This window comes from Pinus tabuliformis, chromosome 3_1, assembly GCF_031772625.1.
Source record: "Pinus tabuliformis cultivar Carrire ecotype Pingquan chromosome 3_1, CPIR1, whole genome shotgun sequence".
Classification (NCBI taxonomy): domain Eukaryota; kingdom Viridiplantae; phylum Streptophyta; class Pinopsida; order Pinales; family Pinaceae; genus Pinus; species Pinus tabuliformis.
Window position 1 is genome coordinate 421653870 of NC_142301.1, and position 21950 is coordinate 421675819.

Genomic DNA, 21950 nt, shown 5'->3' on the forward strand with positions numbered 1-21950 from the left:
TGTTAAACATCACTAATCCAATTCTCATTTTGTTTGTTGTTAAGATGTGATACAAATATTTCACTTCCACTCTTGGAGTTATAAATAAAATATTACAATATCTATGTTAAATAATGTAATTTTATATGAACTTTACAAAGATTAAAAAAAAAAAAAAACTTTTATTTCTCTTATAAACACTTCAATGTAAAACTTAAACAAATTGTTTGAATATCCATATTAATAGCATGTTTCAATATGAACTATGTAATAGACACACACATGCATACATAGAGAAAGTGTGAGTGTGTGTGTGTACACACACAAAGAAAAGAAATTGTGTGTGTATGTTAATGTTGACACTAGTAAAATATTTCAATGCCCAAAAAGAATAAGTAATCAAAAGTAAAATAATTTAGTAAATAAGAAAGAATGTAGGGAGGCGATGGACATGATTACAGGCGAAAATGGGTAGTGGGTGTGTGGATGCAGCAGAAGATAGCAGTTGGCTGTACCAACAATGTACACATCCCCATCCACATGCACAACTAATACTTTTAGCAATGGCCCGTAACTTTGGTTTTTTACACAGTTTTTTACCTGGACGCCTGTTCCCGCTCTTCGACCCTGTTGGTTGACCTCTGGCCTCCTTTGCCAGATTCTGTTGACTTGTTTCTCCTCCCCCTGGCAGTTACCAAGGAAGCTGGCACATACTTTTACCCTGACAGTGATGGATCTAGAGATGGTAGATTATTCAGAAGACGAGATAGCGGAGGGCACTATCTGGGTGACCTCGAGACCTGCTAAGTTGGGGTCTATTTCATTTAGCAACGATCTGCATGAGGCTATCTCTGGCCTCCCCTCGCTCTCAGGACCACCGGACCATCAGATAGTTTTGCCGGATGACCCTCCAACTTGGCCATCTCTCTCAACACCCCCACTGTCCCCGTCTTCCCTAGGGTTTGCTATGGGTTGCCTTAACCCTAACCCTCTGTCCCCCTCCATGGGTCACCTCTCTCAACCCGTGATTTTCGCTATCCTCCCCCCTCCCCATGCTCCTCGACTCCCCGGTTCCCGCCGTGCACAACCTCCCTCCCCTCAGGTAGTTTCACTGTCATCCCCCCTCTGGCGGAAAGCCTTCCCGTCACCTCATCTCCTCCCCCGGTGAGTCCACCTACCGAGGAACACAGTCCAAGCGGCCATGAAAGCCCTGCAAGTGAGGACAGGATAAGCAAGAAGACGAAGGTTTCAGGACTAAGGAAGTGGACAGTTTCCTCAGATTAGAGGAACACATACGGCTCGGAGAGACCATGGATTTTACTGATAGGGTTTTGGTGGGAAGAATTAGGGGTTGGAGCTACACAACGGCTCGTTTGAAAACTTGGGTCTCTGAAGTAGGGGGGAATCACCTGGCTGATATGCTTACTGTGCAAGCGTTCATAAGGGGGGTGGTTTGTTCTCCAGTTTTCCAGGCCTAACCTCAAAAATTGGGTCCTTTCGTCGTATTGGCATTTCGAGCATGCCCCTGTCCTTCTGAAACGATGGTCTCCTCTTTCGACCTGGACATATAGCAGCTTGGATTCGGGCTAATCTAGGTAATATTACCAAGACTCCTACTTCAATTTTAGTCAGATGACATCTTCAGACGAATAGGGAATTCCATCGGCTCGTACATGGAATCAGATAAATCATATTTATCTACTGGTAAGATGGCCTTTGCCAGGATCTTGGTTCATATGGACACAAGGGGAGGGCTGCAAGAATTCATTACTATTCAGTGGAGGTCCTTCACTCAAAAGCAGCCTCTGGACTACGAGGGAATTCCATACAGATGTCGCAGATGTCACAAAGTGGGGCACATGTACAAAGATTTCCCTCTGGTCAACAAGAGAGTACAACAGCCGGTGGAAAATGTTCAGGAAGTCCGATCTCCATGGGAGGAACCTCAATCTGCAATAGAAAGGGAAGAACCGAACCCACAAGATCTGACTGAAGCAGACAAGATACATGAGAAAGATCAAAGGAAGAAGCGTGGGAAAGCTCCTCTCCAGCCACCCTCCTCGCCTCTGACTAGAGCACGGGCGGCTATAGGGGACACTCACACCACGAGTATGTCATCTCCTCCTTCCCACTCTAATATTTCTACCATTGTTTCTCCTGTTATGCCTTCTTGGTCTAGGCAGTTTAGTTCAATGAACTTCTTGGGTACTCCTCTGTGTGCCCCTTTCTCCTCCCCCCCCCCCTACTTTCTCATCAGACCCCTATGGTCCAACATTGCACCATAGCTCCTCCCCCTCCCGCTTTCTCCTTCCCTCAGGATTCTCTCACTGAGTCTCCCCTTTCCCCTCATCTCGATTCAGACAATTGCGAACCTCGTTACCCTCTCCACTCCCGAATGCACTCTTAAGGCCTGGATATCATAGGTTTTGAGGTTTTCGCCACCCCCCCTCCCAAAACCAAGGGGCGTCCCTCCCATCTATCCATAGCCAAGCATCAGGTTTTGGAGGAGGTCACTTTTAGTAAACAAAAGACCCTAATCTGGGCCCTTAGAGCAGATCAAGTCCCTTTACCTCCCCCTCCATGAAGCTCCTCTCATTTAATTGTCATGGGGTGGCTAGCTTGGACAAAAACCTAGCCCTCAAGCGCTTATTTTCCTCTAAATAGGTTGACATTATCTTCCTCCAAGAAACCCTAGGCTCTGCTCTCTCTGTCTCCTCTCTTCTTGAATCATGGCTTCCAGGCTGGTCTTTTCACTCTCTCGATGCCTCGGGCAGATCAAGGGGATTAACCCTAGGCATTTGTAATAGAACCATTAAAACATTGAAGGTCTGGGGTGGCCGAGGTTTTCTGGGTGTTGATATATACTCTCCAACCCTTGAATTGGAGTTCAGGATTCTCAATGTGTATGGGCCATGTCAGGACAGAGTGGGTTTTTGGAGATCTTTATTCAACTCATCCCTCTTGCAACAAGATAATATAATCATAGGGGGAGACCTCAATTTCTCTATGGGGTACTCTAAATCTTGGGGCAATCATGCTCAGGTGGATGCTTTGTCAAGATTCTTTGAAAACCTCTTGGAGTCCCATAATTTCATAGATGTCCCCACAGCAAAAAAGCAGCCCACTTGGAGGAACAACAGAGTGGGGGAAGCAAGTTTGGCCAGAAGACTTGATCGCTTCCTCACAAAAGAATTTATGGTTGAAAAAGAATCCAACATCATAAAATGGGTGATCTCAGGACGGCTGTCAGACCATGGACCTATATACTTGGAGATGCAGGATGTTATTAATAAGCCTAAGCCCCATTCAAGTTTAATTCTACATGGCTGCAAGACTTGGATTACATCAAACTAGTGATGGATTTTTGGAATGAAAACCCCCCAGGCACATAGGGGGACATAACTTAGAACTTCCTCTACAATATCAAGGAGCTGAAGAACTTATCCAAGACTTGGGCTCAGGGGAAAAAGGAGGCGGATGATTTGTTACTCAAGGAGGAGGAAAAGGCCATTTCTTTGTTTGAGGAGGACTCAAGAGGAGTCATGAGGACCCAAGAACAAAAGGACGTAAACTATGTTTGCTTCAAAAGAGAACCCAAGTCCTGAGGAATAGAGAAGCGAGTTGGTGGCTCCGAAGTAGGGCTATCTGGCTAAAAGAGGGAGATGATAATACCAAATTCTTCCACAAACATGCGAATGGTAGGAAGGCCATTAACACCATCTGGGAGCTCAAGGATATAAAGGGGAGGTTGGTTTAGTCCTTTAGAGAGCTGGCTGCATTAGCATGCTCACACTTTCAAAATATTTATAAGTCGCCTCCCTATGCTACCCTTGCTGAAGTGATGCAGACAGTTCAGCTTTTCCCAGGGTTTGTTGATCAGGAGATGGAACAGGAGTTAGTGAGAGAAGTATCTATGATAGAGCTAGAATATACTTTAAAAATGCTAAAGAAAGAAAAGGGCATGGTGCCGAATGGATGGACTATAGAATCCTATTCGGCCTTTCTTGAGGTGTTAGGGTTGGACCTCCTGCAAATCGTCGAGGACAACAGAAGGAGAGGGAGAATTCTGGGTAGTCTTAAATTCACTTTCATTGCTCTCATCCCTAAATATGACAAGCCCTCCTCCTTTGATGGCTTCAGACCCATTTCTCTTTGTAATTGCATTTACAAAATCATTGCCAAGATTATAGCTAACCGCTTAAAGCCAATCCTCTCCCTCCACATCTCCCAAGAGCAATTTGCCTTCCTGCACAACAGACAAATTCATGAGGCAATTGGCACAGCTCAGGAACTCCTCCATTCTATCTAGTACCGGAAAATCAAAGGAATGATACTGAAGATTGACCTTTCAAAAGCCTTTGATAGAGTCAATTGGCTCTACCTCTGAATGCTATTAACTCATATTGGCCTTCCTTTTACTTTTATCAAGTGGATTATGAGCTGCATAACCGATGTTCCCTATAGTGTTCTAATAAATGGTTCGGCCTCCCCTCTCTTTCATGCTGAAAGGGGACTCAGACAAGGATGCCCCCTGTCCCCTCTACTGTTTCTCCTTGTCATGGAGGGCCTTAGCAGATTTATACATGAAGAACACAGACACAGGAGACTTAAGGGCATCAAAATCACTGATACAGTTTTCTTGACTCATTTGCTATTTGTGGATGATGTCCTCATCTTTCTCAATGGCAGTCTGGGAGACCTCACAACTCTCCACCAAGTCATGGGCACCTTCCAAAAGGCCACCAGAATGGTATTGAATGAATCCAAATCCACTCTGTCTGCCCACGGATGTGCCTAAAATGAATTACAGTTCACGCTCAGGAGATTTCCCTTTGTTACCTACCCCTTCGAAGATGGTTTGAGATATCTGGGGTACCATCTGAAGCCTTTTGGCTATAAAATTGCAGACTAGATTTGGCTTATCTCAAAGGTGGAAAAGCATTTGAATATATGGTACCATAAGTACCTCTCCAGAGCAGGCAGATTGATACTGATAAAAGCAGTTTTAGAAGAAACCTGTGTCTATTGGATGACTCTAGCTTGGATTCCTAGGGGCATCCTGGACAGGCTGCAGAAAATATGTTGCAGGTTCCTGTGGAAGGGGAATTAGATAGGTAGAATTTTTTCTTGGAAAAGATGGGAGACACTCGCACTGCCTAAACGTTGGGGGGTTGGGGGATCAAGAGATTGGACACTTTCTCCAAAGCTCTAGCAGCCAAATTGGGATGGAAGCTTCTCAACAATGATAGTCTTTGGACGAAGGTTGTCACTTCAAAATATATCACCCCCTCAAATCCTCTGGAATGGATTCTCCATGGTCATCGAACTAATGGGAATATATCCATCATCTGGAAAGCAGTAACTAAAGCCATGGACCTGATAAGGAATGGTTTGACTTGGAGAATTCGATCGGGATCCCTAGTGCGTATTGGAGAAGACCCATGGGTGGGCTGTCGCAATGCACACAAACTACCTGAGGATATGAGACTCCACCTAGCAGATCAGGGGATAACTCACCTCAGTCATATTGCAAACAATGAGTGTCTGGCACAATAGGCCTAGAAAACAGGAGCAGCCATAAACCTTCTCTCGCATTCAGTGTTAATAGAGGCCCATATCAGGATTACTGAAGGGGAAGATGAACTCATCTGGGCCTTTGCAAAGAATGGTAAACATGCTCCCATAATCAAATTCCTAGTCCTTATGGAACCCCTCAAGCCACTAGACATAGAGACAAGGTGGAACCTTATATGGAAGCTCAAAGCAGCCCCTAGAAAAAAGCTTCTTTTGTGGTCAATCTTGAACAACAAAGGTTCCGACAGGGAAAATCTCATAAATGATCTTTTGCAGGACCATTATGGTGCCACCTCTATAAGAGCAACAATGAGGACATAGAACACCTTTTTCTGGGTTGTCCAACGACGTAAGAACTATGGAATTGTATCCTGGCAACACTCTCCATTTAGAACAGATGGCACGATACACCAATCAAGGAGGCTTGGAATACTTGGTGGAAGGATACCTCTGGGAAGGAAAGGAACATACCCTTGTTAATTAGTTGGCAGTTGTGGATAGTAAGGAACCATATTACTTTTATGCAAAAGCCACCTTACTGGCCTGGCCCTCCCTTCAAAACAAAATTATAGCAAAGTACCACTTGATCCTCGAAGAGCCGCAAAAAAACCTGCAAAGGAACATTGAGACAGAAGTAATGAACAAATCCACTCCTTGGACCTATTTTGATGGTTCAACTCAGGAGGCGGGCTGTGGAGGTGTAGCGATCCTGCATATATCTGAAACCCATTCCTACAAAATACAAATGGGTTTAGGTAGGGGAACCAACAATTATTCCGAGCTTGTTACTGCAAAAAACCTTATACTTTTTGCTTTACACAAACACTGCTCAAGCCTACAACTATATGGTGACTCAAAACTGGTTATAAACTGGATCAACAAAAAATATTCATGCTCTGCTTACACATTGAAGCATATTCTGGATGAGATTCATAGACTTGTCTCACATTTTGACTCTTTCATTTGTCATCATATTTATAGGGAGTGAAACACCGTTGCTGACTTCCTATCCAAAGAAGTAGCGATAGGAACGATGACTCTTGGATGATTTGTGAGGAACTGGATGGCGTTGGTTATCAACACTACCACAGACCATTCGTAGACCCTGAATCACTATGAAGCAACACTGGAAAGAGATAGCTTTCTTTAGTTTTGATGTTTTTTTGACTTATTGTAAATAACTATCAGTACTTATCATATCCCCTCTGCGAAGGGGCCAGACAGTTAATTATTTTTGACATTTTCATGTACTCCCTATGTGGAGGAATGCATAGTTCTTTTTTCTTTTTGGACAGGCAGTGCCTTATCAAAGTAATGCGTATGCATATGCAGAATGTAATTTTCATTATTAATGGGAATTACGACATTTTCCACGGGAAAAGAAAAAAGAGAGAAATATGTAATTTATTCAAAATATATATATAGATATATATATATAGATATAGATATAGATATAGATATAGATATAGATATAGATATAGATATAGATATAGATATATATATATATATATATATATATATATATATATATATATATATATATATATATATATATATATATATCTATATCTATCTATATCTATATTATATATATATATATATATATATATACACACACACACACACACATAGATGAGAGAGAGAGAGAGAGAGATCTATCTCTCTTGTTACATTTCTAATATCTTTTATGTCTCGATATTTCTTACCTAAATAAAATATTTCATTACATCTAGAACATTGATTTTAGTTAAGAATGTCTTCATTTTGTTTAAAGAGGTGTTTTTCCCCAACATACGATTTTTTAATGAGATCCAGAGGTGAAAACATTTATTTTTTATTTTTTATTTTTTTGTAAGAGTTAATTTTTCTAGCTTTTTATTTATATTCCTGGTTTGATACTCATTTTGGTCTACAAATGGTCTTATCCCTATGCTTTGTCCAATATTGGAAAACCATAAGCATACAGGAAAGTGTTTTCTTAACTATGCTTCTTCCCATGTACTCTATGAAATCTCAACAAACTAGAAACAGATAGAAAACTTGCATTTTTTGGATAAGCTAACAAAAATGTAACCTATTTATTGTTGAGTTTTATTTTTTATTTTTGTTCAAATTGTTGTTTTTTGGATGACTATATTTTTATGATAAACACACACATTGAGGAAATATTACAACAATAACAACCCCTATCCTTCTTCACAACACCACCACCACTACTACTACAATAACTACTACTACTACTATAAATTGGTACATCAACTTCTCGGGTTCGTAACTTTGGCATAAGATCTATCTGAGGATACAAATTTTGAGTGGACATCATCAATTTATAACCCAGTTTGGCCGTAGTTTTCCCAAAAAAAATGTTTAGGGCGGCCTCAAAACGGATTCGAAAATTTAGGACCTGAAAAATTGCCAGAAATAGTAAATTGTGCTACAAATAAGGAAACTGAAAAACTGAAAGAAACAATGGTAGGGGTTCAAGTGGAATGGGCGGGTGGCCACCAATATCTGCCTGCATCAGTCACCCATACACTCATAATGTAGGAAGATACAAGCAATATGAAAGCAAGTCCCATCACCAACTCCGGCCTCTAGAGTTTTTGCATTTGAAATCGATTTGCAAGAGTCCCACCCGTGTTTAAGGCTCTGGAGGTGTCACCTTTATGCCCATAATCTAGGACGATACAAGCAATATGAAAGCAAGTCCCATCACCAACTCTGGCCATTGGAGTTTTGGTGTTTGGAATTAATTTGCAAGAGTCCCATACGTGTTCAAATCTCTTGACCCGTCACCCATACGCCTGTAGTGTAGGAAGATACAAGAAATATGAAAGAAAGTCCCATCATAAACTCCAACTGTTGGAGTTTTAGTGTTTGGAATCAATTTGCAAGAGTCCCACCCATTTTCAAATATTTGGAGGCGTCACCCATACGCCTATAGTGTAGGAATATACAAGCAATATGAAACCAAGTCCCATCACCAACTCTGGCCTCTGGTGTTTTAGTGTTTGGAATTGATTTACAAGAGTCCCACCCATGTTCAAATCTCTGGAGGTGTCACCCATATGTGCGTAGCGTACGAAGATATAAGCAAAATGAATGTAAGTCCCATCACCAACTCCAACCTCTAAAGTTTTGGTGTTTGGAATTGATTTGCAAGAGCCCACCTGTGTTCAAATATCTAGAGGCATTACCCATACACCCATAGTGTAGGAAGATACAAGAAATATGAAAGCAAGTCCCATAACCGACTCGGACCTCTAGAGTTTTGGTGTTTGAAATTTATTTTCAAGAGTCCCACCTATGTTCAAATATTTGGAGGCGTCACCCATACGTCCGTAGTTGTTATAGACATTTTTGTGCCCTACAACTCCAAGCATGAAATGTCCATAAACCAAGGGCTCCTAAGTACCTAAAAGTGTTGTTCTAACCCCTAAAGGAATAAGGTCAACAGATTACAGCTTCTCCCAGAAGTTCTCCATGAAAAACTACTCCAAATTGGTCAAAACAGGATCATTGTAGCTGCTCCACTGGCTAGGTGCGTTACATCTCACCTAAATGCACTGTGAGGGTGCGTTGCATTTCAAAACTCCCTTTTGTGGGGTGCGATGGGCGAGAAATGACAAATGGCAGTGTCATTCCGCAAGGTGGAGAGGCAATGGAAGCTTCCAGAATCTTCTCCTGTGACACTTGCCTCACTAAATTCGACCAAGGATGAGTAAGAGGCCCTCAGTCCCCAAGTGGAAGCAAGAACTGATAGAGAGAAGACACTAATCAAATCACAAGCTGACTCATCCTCCTTACAGATATCTATATATGGATCCCTCATCCCAGAGATCCAGAGGCTGGAATTTTGCATATTGTAAGGAATTGTTGTTGGTTTCTAGAGACAAACATCAGATTGTTGGGTGATCTATGCTTTGTTTGAGGTGAAGAGGGGCTTCTTTGCTGGGAGGGTGATGCTGGGTCGGAACCACTGGTTGTAACTCCTCCTGGATCTTTTCTTGTTTATCAATAAAAGCTATTTGAGTTCTCCTCCATGCTTTTGTATCATTGATGCTTGTTACATTTGTATGGTCAATTTAAATCTGATCCTAAGTTGTTTATGAATATAGATCCATGTCTTTGTATAGTGCTATGCTTCTGTGATCTTACAGGTACTTTGTGAAGCTGGGCGTGCAAGGGAGCAGGTAGCTGGAGACTATCAAAGAAGAGAGGGATCGAATCAAAGGATTAGCGCAAGACACAGGTTGGTTCTTTCTATTCCTCTCTATCTATAATTCATAAAGGAAATACAAAAGTAGCTTTTCTCTGTTTGTTTCTAAGGTAGCTGTCACACCTTAGTGGGATAGAGCAGTTCTAAATAGACACTTTTCCCTGAAACAGTAGTGTAGGAAAATACAAGAAATATGAAATCAATTCCCATCACCAACTCCGCCCTTTGGAGTTTTGGTGTTTGGAATCTATTTGCAAGAGTCATGCCCGTGTTCAAATCTCTAGAGGCGTCACCCATATGCTCGTAGTGTAGGAAGATACAAGCAATATGAAAGAAATTTTCATCACCAAATCTTTCCTCTCGAGTTTTGGTGCTTTGAATCAATTTACAAAAGTCTCACCCATGTTCAAATCTCTAGAGGCGACACCCATACACCCGTAGTGTAGAAAGATACAAGTAATATGAAAGAAAGTCCCATCACCAACTTTAAGCTCTGGAGTTTTGGTGTTTGGAATCTATTTTAAAGAGTCCCACTCATGTTCTATTGATCTAATACATCGAATGGTTATCCACTTATACCTTCCATGACACCATCCAAAAATTCAACGAGAACTCACATTGGGAGGGCCAACTAAAACTAAGAAAAAAAAGGTTTGAACACAAGATCACACTGGATTCAGGTAAAAAGTGAAGTACCAAATAATTCCACAATAGTCGTTATTTTTTAAACCTCCTCGAAGGGCTCGTTTGATCTAATTACAAGTCCCTTAGACATGAGGACAAAATAAAGATTTTACAAAGTGGGTACCATTGTCACGTAAGACATGAATGCATGTACCGGTTCAAAAATCCACACAAAAAAATGATAGACAACATAAAGAATTCTAATTGGTATTGTGTTGGCAATACAAGCATTATCAAATAGTTGAATAACATAACAGGGAGTAATATATCAAGGCTTATGTACTAGAGTATTTAGGAACCCAAAAATTCGCAGTCAAGTACGTGTTCCCATATATGTCCAAAACAAAGATGGAAACAAAACAATGAAACAAATATATTCTAATATCCAATCAGATTAACATGTGGCCAAAGAAAGAATTGATTTTTGATAAATTAAAATAGGAGCGGACCAAAGAAACTAAAAAATCATTTACATACCTTCTATACAATCCATTGGATCTTGTATTAGAGGGAGAATACTACTATATTATCAAATCTTCCCCATTCATAAATATTTGAAATTCCTAAGTGCAATTTCAATATAGACCATAACTTATGCGTAATTATTATAAGCATTTAAAAAAAAAAACTAATATTTAAATGGTTTCAATTTTTTATTATAGTGGTATTTTTTTAAAACTTATTATATTGTAAGTTTCATCTCTAATAAAAAAAAAATTAATTTTAATTCGAACAAAGGGTTAAATATGTTGAGACATAATGATGTGTTGTATAATAATGAGATAATCTAGTACTTAAAAGAAAAACAAACTTAAAATAAAATAAGAGTTTTATGACTAGTGCAACCATATAAATAAAAAAGTTGGTAAATGTTGACACGCATCAATCTATAGTAATCATCAAAACACTTACTACATCATACATGTCACATTACTAAAATTAAAAAAATCATAAAAACTAACTAAATTATAACATTATTATATAGCTATTATTATTAATAATAAATAATTTAAAATTAATATATTGGTTAAACATTATATATTTAAAAATAATATGTTACCATGGAGATTCTTAATTTATAAATAGGCTTAATTACAATAACATGGACCAATACCATGGTTTATTAATATCAAATGCCCCGAAAAACCATAGCTCACTTCATATGACACTTCTTCATATGATATCTTTTTAATTAATTAATTAAATTAAAAGGGAAAAAAGGACATAGCTACTTCGGAGATAAATATCAACTTTTGATTTGTGTATACTATTATGAATATTCTAGAATATATAATGAAAGTTAAATTTTTACAATAGACTAGTAATTATTGATAATTAAATTAAAATTCAAAAAATCTTATTTCAAAATAAATTTACATATAAACGTAATAAATAGAAAACTAAATATAAATGGTAACCAGACCATGGGAAAACACTAGTTTCTCTGCCATTCAACATGATTTAATTGAAAGTAAAACAAAAGTTAAAATATAAGCGACCACTCCACAATAAGGAATTAATACAATAAGAATTGATATTGATTGCTCTACCATGCAAGATAATTCACGAGTTGTTCATGTCAATTCAACGATCCATAAACTTTCATAAGAAAACATGTAATAAGAATAACACTATTATTACTTACATTAAATTCCTTCATGCAAATGCCATTGAAATGATGAATGGGATAAGGCATATGACAATTCCATTGACATCATGAATGGGATAGGGCATATGAAATTTGGAAACATGCCCACCAAAGTACAACCTTAAATATTTGAGGATTTTTTTTTGTTTACATTAATTTTTAATGATATTGTATTCCATACATATGACACATTAAACATTTTGTATAAAATTCTTAGTTTAATGATGTTAAATGAAATGTAGTTTTATAATAATTTTTATTTAATACATGAAAATCTCTTTGGTTATATAAAGATTTATAATAAAATCAAACTTGGTTACTAATATGTTTGATTAATATTTGGTTTGAAATTAAAGGTCTTGTAGTCCACATATTCATTGGCACTAATACTTGTCGAATTGTAAGATTATTGGAGGGAATTGTGAGATTATTGGAGGGTCCTGGCCTATGTTTGATTAATATTTGAATTGAAATTAAAGGCTTTATAGTCCACATATTCATTGGCACAAATACTTGTCAGATTGTGAGATCATCGGAGGGTCATGGTTGATGATCAATTGTAAAAACTCTCTTATGAAAAAAAAGTATTTTCATTAACAAAATTTCTTTGTGTGGTCACATTTTTTGGGGTCATAAACTATTTCCCTCATGAAGGGCTTTAACCACATAAAAATATTGACATTATGATCTTTGATGTGGTTGACTGAGTGATTATTGAAGGTGTTCATCATTCTACTTAGAGGCACATTCTACATTTAAATATGAGGGTGATGTGTGATTCTTTCCGTTGACACATGTCCCTTACAAAAAAACTCTAAATACAAAAACGATGTTGGTTATAATAAAAACATAAATGATTATACATGTTTCATTAGTTTTAATTAAAAAAATTATTAAACATCACTAATCCAATTCTCATTTTGTTTGTTGTTAAGATGTGATACAAATATTTCACTTCCACTCTTAGAGGTATAAATAAAATATTACAATATCTATGTTAAATAATGTAATTTTATATAAATTTTACCAAGATAAAATAATAAAAAGTAAAAAAAAAACTTCTATTTCCCTTATAAATATTTCAATGTAAAACTTAAATAAATTGTTTGAATATCTATATTAATAGTATGTTTCAATATGAAATATATAAGACACACACACATACATACATAGAGAATGTGTGTGTGTACACACAGACACTTTCTCTATGTATGTGTGTGCATGTTAATGTTGACCCTAGTAAAATATTTCAATGCTCAAAAGGAATAAGTAATTAAAAGTAAAATAGTATAGTTACTTCTTAATAAGAAAGAAATATGTAATTTATTCAATTATTGATATAAGCTCTCTCTCTCTCTCTCTCTCTCTCTCTCTCTCTCAACAAAATACTTCATTACATCTAGAACATTATTTTTAGTTAAGAGTGTTTTGATTTTCTCTCAAAAGGCATTTGTTTTTCCTAGATCCAACTTTTTACTTAGGCCGTGAAGTATTTATATTCCTAGTTTGATACTCTTTTTGGTGTGCAAATGGTCTTTTCTCTATGCTTTGGGAAATATTGGAAAATCATAAACAAACTAGAAAGTGTTTTCTTTAATATGCTCTTTTTAGTGTACTCTATGCAATCTCAACAAGCTAGAAATATATAGAAAACTTGAATTTTTTGGGTAAGCTAACAAAAATCTAACCCCATTATTGTTGAGCTTTATTCTTTACCCTTTTTAGAATATTTTTATGATAAAAACCCACTTCCAGAAGATATTACAACAACAACAATCCATATGCTTCTTCACCACTAACATGACCACTACTACTACAATTAAAATAAACTCCTTTTCTACTATTCTTGTGTGTTTTACACTATTCCATTTAGTTAAAAATCTGTTTATTTAGTAAAAAGTCTTGAGTTAAAAAATAAAAATAAAAAAATCTAAGTTACTTTTTGAAAAATTCATGTAAAAGTATGTTATTTCACAACTTTGGTGTCAAATATTTGTTGCATTTCTAATATATTTTATTTCTCTATATTTCTAACCTAAACAAAATACTTCATTACATCTAGAACACTATTTTTAGTTAATAATGTCTTTATTTTGTGTGAAACATTGTTTGTTTTCCTAAGATACAACTTTTTAATTAGAGGCGAGGTATTGATATTCCTAATTTGATACTCTTTTTTGGTATGAAAATGGTATTTTCGCGATGCTTTGTGCAATATGGGAAAAATATGGGAGAAATCATAAACAAATAAGAAAGTGTTTTCTTGACTATGCTCTTTCACATGTATTCTACGGAATCTCAACAAACTAGAAACACCTAGAAAACAAGCGAACAAAAATCGAACCCCATTTATTGTTGAGCTATTTTTTTTCTTTTCAAATTGTTTTCTTATGGGCATATTTTTCGATAAACACGCACTTCCTGGAGATATTGCAATAAAAACAACCCCTATCCTTCTTCACTACCACTACAGTTACAACAACCTCCTTTTCTACTATTGTTGTGTGTGTTTACACTATCCCATTTGGTTATAAAATGGTTCATTTGGTAAAAGGTCTCAAGTTCAAAAAAAATTCAAAGTTACTTTTTGAAAAGTCCATGTAAACTTGTATTATTTCAAAGCTTTAGTGTCAAATATATTTCACTTGTATTATAAAAGTGAAATTCTATAAAATAATCTTAATATATTTTTTAGTTATTTTTTGAATGCAACTCTCATTCATGAAATTACTTTATTGTAAAAGTGATTCTCACTTGTTTTATAAAAGTAGGCCACTTCATAAAGTAACATAATCGTTACAATTGAGTTTATAGGAAAAACAAGTGAAATAAAATATTATTTTTACATGCGAAATTCATGGTCAAATGAGCCAACTTCTATGTACCACAAGGCTCTTTATTACTATGAATGTTTTTTTTGTAAATGACATAACTTTCACATCTAAATATGTTTTCAATGCCTTTTTTCAAAACATCCTATCTTTTCAAGAACTTTCCATCCTAACAATTAGGGTTATATTTTAAAGAAATATTATATGCATATATATTTTTTTACATGCAACACTAATGGTAAAATGAGCCAACTTTTATGTACCACAAGGCTCTTTATTACTATGAATGCTTTTTTTAAAGGGACATAACTTTCACATCTAAATATGCTTTCAATGCCTTTTTTCAAAAGAACCTATCTTTTCAAGAACTTTCCATCCTAACAATTAGGGTTAGCTTTTAAAGCAATATTATATGCATATTTTAATATATCAATACCAACCACTTCTCATTGAAATCCCACATGGAGGATGTACTAAGTGTTGATTTTCTTAGTGCAATAGGTTAGTGCAATATTTCTAAAATTATGATAATTAATTTTGACATAGATATTCTTAGTGCAATAGGTTAGTGCAATATTTCTGAAATTATGATAATTAATTTTGACATAGATATTTTTTTAAGGGCGGTTCACAACCACTTCTCATTGAAATCCCACATGGAGGATGTACTAAGTGTTGATTTTCTTAGTGTAATTAGGGTTAGTGCAGTATTTCTGAAATTATGATAATTAATTTTGACATAGATATCTTTTTAAGGGTGGTTAATCTAGGCAGCTCCACCTGAAGGGATATATTCACCGGCCAAACATGTAGGGCCTAACGCCAAGGGTGTTAAGGAGATTTGACCCCATAACCTCCCAATTCACAAGGTACTTAGTAACAAGAACTCGACCAAATGAGCTAACCCTTGGGGCCTTTTGACTTAGATATTATTTTAATTTATTCCAATATATCATTCAACAACTTTACTTCAGAAGATCAATCATAAAGAATAATGGATTAATAGAGAACACAACACACAAAAGAAGACAAGATTTACCCTAGGAAAACCCACAAAGGGGAAAAACCCAAAAACCCTTTTTAGTAAAGAAAATCTTCTTGTTCAGTGAGAGACACACCTATACCTATGTTCAAACCTGATCTTATCCTCCAAGCTAAGCCACCCAATTTGATCCTACATTTATCTTTGCTTGTCTAACCTAGAATTTTGGCCCTCCTGCAACAGCGAGTTTCCCTAGAATTTCAGCCCTCCAATAATTGCCCCAGTTACCTAGAAATTTCACCATATAGTTTCCTCCAAAAAACTGTGAACCACAGAGAGAGAGAGATCAATCCACATGTGCGAGTTTCTAGAGAGAGAAGAGAGAAATTTCAACCATCTTCTTCATATTTCTTGTCCTTCACTTACTTGCCCATAAGCTATCTTGTGTGAGAGAATGTGAAGGCCCAAATGGATCAGGTGGTTGAGATACCTTATAGTAGTCTTTCTTAGGTGAATGGATGTGTCTCTTGGTTGGGTTGACTTGATTTGAATGGAAGTGGACCTGTCACTTTTGGAGCCAAAATTTACATTTCAAAAATTTAATTTTTCATCTTTAAAAGGTCACAATGGGACTTTGACTCAAAATAAAATTTCCTTTGACTCAAGCATTTATAAATATGCTTTTCAATGATAAATACAATTACATCAAGTGATAAAATGTACATCATGAATACTGGCCCTAGTTACAAATTCAACGCTCCCTCTTAACTAGGGAGGTATTCATATACACAGTCATATGTGTTCTCATATTGAACAAATTTCTCTAAAGAAAAGGTTATCCATCATTATCAGAATCACCATCTATCATCAACATCTACTAGTGGCCATATTGGGGGCAATATGAAGACCATGGAAATTTCATCACCATATTAGGACTCACTCTTCTAAAGTTGTCAGTCCTCTAATCCCGTGGCCTATACGTAGGAAAAATGGTTGAGACCCTCAACTAGAAAGAACTCACTCACCTTTCCTAGTGATCACTTTGGGCCAAAGCCTCACTCTATCCCTTCCTGGTTGGTGATTTAGATTAGATGTTGAATGGACCTCACTCCACCCTACCTAGTGTATGATCAGGGTCCAAGACCTCATTCCACCCTTTTCAGTGTGTGATTAAGGTCTAGATGTTGAAGGACCTCACTCCACCATGCCTAATCTATGATCATGGTCCAGGACCTCACTTTTCCATTCATGGTGTGTGATTAGGGTCCTCCTCTAAGAGACACTCACTCAACACTTCCTATTGAACCCTCTCAATATCTTGAACATGTTCTCCATTTAGGATAATGTCCATCAGGAACAAGTTCATTAGAACATTAATTGTCTACTGTTGTGGAGGTAAATCCTCTCTGCGGACAGAGACGATCCCTACTAGCCCAGACCGGGTCTAGCAACAATCACACAATTCTATCATGCAAGTTCCTAATTGCAAGTACAAAGTAGATGATGAGAACCTACTTGGATTCCAACGCTAGTATTCGTCGAAGAGATATCGTCCTCGTTCCTTTGCCTTGACCGGTCACGATCCTCACGATCTTCGTGATTAGACACCTACACATGCAAAGAACAACACAAAAACAAGCATAAAATCTAGTAGATGCAATTATATATCAGTCAGAAAAGATATAACTCAACATCAAACATAAGACAATGATGCAGGAGCATCAAGGCAAATTTTCATTTTTTTCAATGTGTAATAAAGGGGGTGTGACATTCTAATTGTTAATTTGTTATTTTCAAACAAAATAGGAGATAAATTATAAAAGTGAGGATTTTGTAAATTAAAAGGATATGAGAGACTGTCCTTATTTTAGATTTAGGGATAAGAGATTATCTTCTTTAAATATAGAGATAAAAGCTGTGAGTCTAGGTGTGCATGAGAAGCTACGGATTAGAAGATTTCTGTTAGATCTTTAAAAATAGAAGATTTCGTTAGCTATTGTTGGAGATTTGGTGAACAATAAAAGGAGAAAATGTGATGAGCGAGGGGGTTGGCAGAAAAGATTGGTGTGGAGCGAAAAGCTCAGAGAGTTCATGAATTGTATTTTAGTGTGTGCGCAACAGTAGTTGGTTTTTTTGTGTAATTAACAAGAGAATTTTGTCCTGTTCTATATTTTGAATAAATTCAATATTTATGACTCCATATCTAATGAGTTGTATGGATTGATGTGATTGTTCCTTGATAATTACTGTTTTATTATGATCTGAGTTGCACAGACTTTGTAATTGCTTGAAAAGAGGTTCGATTTGTGTTTTTTTAATTAAGACCGGAAGAATTCTGTGTTTAAGGGAAATCTGGCATTGCAGAAGCGGTAACCTGAGAGAAATCTCTCATACCAAGAAACGGCTTTAAAAAGATTCTGTGTATCTTTCTTTTACGGAAATGAATTAATATACATGTTAGTTCTAAATCGGTCGGACCTCGCAAAATATACATTCTTGGTTTCGATTTTGCGGTTTTGTATTTGGCTCTGTTGGTCAGGTTGGAAATCAAATCGGATCCGGGAACTTCGGATCGGAGCAGTGGAGAATTACATCGGCGTTGTGAAATTGGCATAGGTCAGAATTTGAATCGCTTAAACAGTTATTGATATCATATCGGTGCGCCTTGAAGTATAGAGGTTGCATTGGGTGGAATGGTGAAGTCGGGCGATAGTTAAGTGGCATTCAATCCTAATGATTGAGACCGCCGATTGATATTATGTCAGTGCAGATCGAAGTTGGAGCGCATTGCAGTTGAGAAGGTGTAGGAATACACATCAAATCGTAGTTAAACGCCCAAATTCTTGTGGCATCTAGTAATACAGCAATTGGCAAAATGATTCGGCAACGAATAAATGATTCGGGTTGCTGCAATTTATGTAGATATGGTTGAAAGTGCCCATGGGAAAAATGAATGTTGAATGCTAGCATGAAGTTAAAGTTTGAGATGAAAAAATGATGGCTGCGTGGAGGTTCACTAGGATTGTAAAGCTTGTGCTTTATGCGAATGCACTGGACATGTAAACGGATCTGAACTTATTTGTGGAGCAACTGTGCAAGCCGTGTTCTTCATCTCATATTTGGATGGTAGCTATGATATTCTAGATGTTCACTCGAGGGTGCATTTTTAGTTGGAACGCTATGCAATATCCTCTCCAGGCTTAAATTTGATTTGTGCTTTTTCGGTTGGTGGACTAAATTCTGTTGTGCTTGTTTACATGCTTCCTATCAGGCCAAGCATGTCTGCAGGATGGAGTAGCATGGTAGATTATGCCTTCTGAAATCTCTAGTACAGAGTGTCGCGGGAAAAAGAAATTTGGAACAGGGGAAAGAACCATCAGATCGGAGGTGCGATCATATATATGGAATCTCTGTATTTAAAGGGCGTTCAGTCACCATGTTTTTAAATGGCTATAAATGAACCAGAGATATTTATAGAGTGGTTATTTAAAAGGTTCCCAACGTTTTGGGAGAGATCAAAGGGAGGACTCAACTGTTAATGAAGATCCGGGTAAATCTATGTATGGATGGCACGATATTTAAAGAGATCCAATTGTGTGAAATAGAAAAGGTTTGAAGTTGTTTAAAACGCTTTTGCCGAGAACTGAGTTTTATTTGTACAGAGATATTCTATAAGCTGATAAAGGTATGATTCTGGGTTTGGCGGAGTTGTCCGCTATCATTTTTGGTATCAGAGCCTGGCTCTGTTGAAATTGAAAAGGTGTTTGTTTTCTGAATGAAGACAGAAGGTTTTGCTGAAAACTAAAGTGTGTTTCTTTGAATGTATGATGAATGATTGAAAGGAAGATCAGAGTTTTAAATTTGATATGCAAGCTACACAAATGCAGTGAACAGGATGGCAGAAGTGAATGGAGACAAGATCGTGCAAGATCTTAAAGGTGAGATGATTTTTTGATTTGAAATTTATGATTGAAGTTTATGGTTGCAGACAAGATGATGGCAGTGAACCTGAGATTCAGTTGAAGGCTGGATAAGGAGGACAGTTGCAGTGTCCTGAAGAGGAAGTGAGTTGAAGAGATAGCCTAGAGAGAGCAGAGGAGTGCTCAAGAGGTTCCAGAGGCAGTGAACCAGTACTTACCAAAAGACTGAGTGAGGAGAGCTTGGTGAGGTAAGGGGCAGCAAGGGAGATTGCTGTCGTAGAGGCTAGTGCAACTCATGGTGAGTGAGAAACTCATGGAGAAGATGATCATGGAGGATCAGAGAAGAGGTTCAGAGGAATGCCACATAGGTGAGATGACTGATGAGGTCAGAGAAAGAGAGATTGCAGTAATGAAAGTACAATTGCAGGTACTGGAAGAATGGCTGCAAGAGCAGGAAAACCAAAATAGAAAATGGATCTTTCCACTGAATGGGAAGAGAGTGATTTGGCGACAATTGCAGGTGAAGTTGAGGCAAAGTGTGATTGCCTTATTGACGAAAGGACTTAGAGTTCTTGACGCAAAATTGGAATTTGAAAATTCCACCTGCAGCTTTGTTAAGAAGGAAGTATTGGAGGAAGCAGTCGAGACTGAAAAGTCTTGTGGTTTTAAAACTAATGAGTTGTGTATGTTTGCAGGTACAGTACAGGGAGATGAGCAAGCTTTAGAGTTTGTTCAAGAAGATTTGAATCTGAACACTATTCAGATCAATGCTGAGATAGCAAGATCTCAGGAGGAAATGAAGATAGAGGAGTCTAATCGAAATATTGGTGAAGAAAGAGAAGGACCAGCTGATGATTGGTCAAGAGCTGGTGAAGGTATGGAAAATTGTGTGAAGTATTGCCAGAGGAAGTTCGAGCAGATGATAGATGTACAGTTGAGATGTATGCAACTCAGAGCAGCTGAGTTGGAAGAGGAGGTTTCCATTGATGAAACGGAGGAGGAGATCATTGGTGATTTCTTGAGTTATTGGGTAGATCCAGATCAGCTGGATAATGTGAACTCTTGTGTTTGTATAGCTGACAATTGTGATGTGATTACAGGTGTTGAGGAGGATGCGCAATCTTGTGAAGCTATCACAAGCATGGAAAAGAATCTTTCAGGAGATAAGCACTTTGAAGAAGAAAGCAATGATGCTTTTGCTATTACAACACAGGGAGTTTTTGTGAATAAAGAAAAGGATCAGCTTGAGGAGCTGGTATATGAACCAACAGTTGAAACCATTGAAACTTGTAGTTTTCAAACTGACAAGTTGTGTATGAATGCAGGGATGATGCATGATGATGATCAATTTGTTATAAATGTTGATAATGACAAATTGTTTTTATTAAGTGATGGACAGATAACTGAATTATTTGCAGGAGTTGAGAATCAGAATTATGTTCTGATAACAGATGATGAGATGGTGACAACAGAGAGCTTGGCTTGTGAAAGTATTGAAGATTGCACAGAAAGTTTCTCAAAGGAGATGATAGGTTTATGGCATGAGCTAAGTGTTCTAGAGCAGAGACTAGAAGTACAGAAGATAAGTGTTCAGAATATAAAGACAGAGATGAATGAAAATAAAGAGGTTCATTTTTATGAACCAGAACACAGAGGCATTCTCGGAGAAGATGATGCTGAGGAGAGACTAAGTGATAGTCTCAAGAATGATTGGGATCAACATACTGAAATACTGGCAATGGGAAGTAAGGCACTGAGGCCTTATGATTTTTATTTTAACAAGTGTTTTGTGAATGCAGGTATTGGTACTGAAGAACATTTGACTCAGTTGACCAGTCAAATAAAGGGAGAAGAAGTTTTCTGTTCTAGAAGACAAGAGGGCATGGATGATCGGGTGGCAGTCAGAACATAAACAAGCATAGAAGCAAGAAGTCAGCAAGTGACAGTACAAATAGAGAAAGTAAACATTGAGCAAGCCGTCTTAGCTCAGCAGACAGTTAGAAATCAACAGCCAGGAGATTTATTGGACCGAGAAATTGAAAGCATCAGAAGACTGATGATGAAGGTGTCTCAGAGGCAGCGAACAACAGCAAGAAAGCATAAGAATTTAAGC